The sequence below is a fragment of the Hordeum vulgare genome, chromosome 5H (genome assembly GCF_904849725.1).
Source record: "Hordeum vulgare subsp. vulgare chromosome 5H, MorexV3_pseudomolecules_assembly, whole genome shotgun sequence".
In the NCBI taxonomy this organism is placed as follows: domain Eukaryota; kingdom Viridiplantae; phylum Streptophyta; class Magnoliopsida; order Poales; family Poaceae; genus Hordeum; species Hordeum vulgare.
In genome coordinates this window covers 50335779-50338244 of record NC_058522.1, presented here as the reverse complement: position 1 = coordinate 50338244, position 2466 = coordinate 50335779, and positions in this window count along the sequence as shown.

Here is a 2466-nt window from a genome sequence, read left to right as displayed (position 1 = left end):
TTGCTCCGTACCATGAAACGGATCAAGGCTAGTTCCCAATCATGCCTCACACAATAGCTTGTCCTCCCGTATATTGAACCTTTCTCATCTACCCTTCTTCTTCGAATCGCGAGTTGTATCATTCATATCATCATCGCCGTAGTTGTTGATGATGTCCTGGACTACGGGGTACTCACCATGTCGTTCCCCGACCAATAGGTCAGGATGAGGACCCCCATGATGATTCACTAATAGGCCACTTCGAGCACCCCATGATGCATACAAGGGAGATTCCACAAGACTTCGCCTGCAAGACAAGGACTCCTCTAAACCCTAGGTCTCTGGTACATTATATAAACCGATGCCAGGCTAGTCAATAGTTAATCTCATATTCATGGTACATACGTGTACTATGTACTATCTCCATATCAATACAATCAAAAGCAGGAGTAGGGTATTATCTCCTTGAGAGATCCCAAACCTGGGTAAAATCCCATGTCCGTATTATCATCGCTCCAAGACGCTTACCTTAGGACCCCTACTACGATATATGCTCCATTTAGAAACGACATTTATGCTTTTATTGAGAGCGTGCTAGGCGATGGCCGTGGTGCAATGGGTCTTCAATCGATGCCAAATTAGGTGTTATGTTTTCAGTTAAATTTGTGGGGTATAAGTAAGATTATTTACGAAGTACTAGCGCTGTTGAATTGTGAAAATTGATTTGTAGATTGGGGAGGTTCAACATGCTTGTCACACCCGCATCCCCCTGATGCGGTGGACAGTGAGGTGTGGTCGTGTGGCGGGCCCATTGGTCAGGGTTGGGTTATAAGTAGGTGTGTGTTGGCCTGGGAGAGGCATGTGTAATGTATGAGACTCTCATTCATCCCCCTTGTACCTCTCCCCTCACTAACTTCCTTGTATCCTCACCTACCTCTAAAATAAAGCAAGCTGAACTCATCCCCAATTCCCTCATGTACCGATCCTAGATCCCTAAGTCGTTACAAACTGGTACTTATAGCCAGATCTGTTTCCCCCGATCCGCGCGGTTCGTTGCTCTCTCATCCTCCCGATCGGATCATAAAATCCACCGCTGCGGGTGCGGGCTCACCTCGGTGGACGGCGCGAAATCCCGAGCAGGGTTGATCTGGTTTGGAGCGAGGCAACGGCTCCCCCGACCAAGCCTTCCACCCAAACCCGTCATATCCTCCATGCCATGGCCAAATCCGTCGGGGACATATCAAGTCCCTGCTCGAGTCGCCGATCAAGCACATGGGCGCGGGTCAATGCACCATCGACAAGCACGTCGAGGCATAGCTCGCCTTCAACGAGCACGTCTCTAGAGACCTCGCCCATCTGCGCAAGCAGGTGGATCTCACCCAAACCGATGTCGACCAGGTGCGCCACCATCGCGACCAGCAGAAACGACCGCGCCATCGCCCCTGCACCACCAACCGCAAGCATCTGCCGATGTTCCTCCTCCGAAGCAGCTGTTGCGCTCCTGGCCAACATCGGGCCACTGCTCATTGGGACGAGCCCGACCACGTCACCCTTCAGGGCGGCGCAACTGCGCGCTCAGCAAGAGGCGTACCAAGAGGAGGCACGAGACAACTACACGGTCAAGCGCCCATGCACGATTTTCCCAGGTTCGACGGCTCGGCGCCCTACTTGTGGATTGATCGATGCGAGCCCTACTTCTAGATATACCGCGTGCCACCGCATAGCTGGGTCACCACGGCGTGGCTCTACAATGAAGGGCACATCACGCACTGTCTGCAGGCATTTCGTCATGCACATCACGCACTCGGCTAGCAGGAGTTCTCTACCGTAGTCAAGGAGGAATTCGGCCCCAACGAGTTTGAGTTGGAAATGCACAAGCTGCTGCAGCTACATCATATCAGCACCGTGGCTGCATACCGGGAGGAATTTGAGGGCCACATGTACCACCTACTGGCATTGGACGCGTCGCCCAGCCCAAAAAATTTCATCACTTAGTTACTGCTTGGCCTTCGGGATGATCTTCACGCAGCGGTGCGATTGCAAGCACCGTCCAGCATCACGCGTGCCTCTATGCTTGCGCGGATCCAAGAGGAGGAGATGGACATACTCAGACCGCGCCCATGACCACACCCTACGGACTGGCCACCACCACTGCCAGCTCCAGCCCGAGAACGCCTGCTGGTGCTCAACGACCAGCCGCGATGAACGGTGAGTTCGCGTGGGAGTGGCAGCTGCGGGATCACAGGCGCGCTCATGGCCTCTGCTTCAAGTGCGGTGACCTCTACTCGCGAGAGCACAGATGCAAGCAACCTACTCACCTACTTGCCATTCAATTGGGGGACCATGGCGAGGTACTCACGGGTGATGGGATTCATGCCATGGACCTATTGGAGGAACCTCCTCCCCCAGCGCCACTAGACCAAGTATGTTGTGTGCTATCGACGCACGCAGTTCCCGGAGGTGAGGCACCATGCACTATACGTCTTC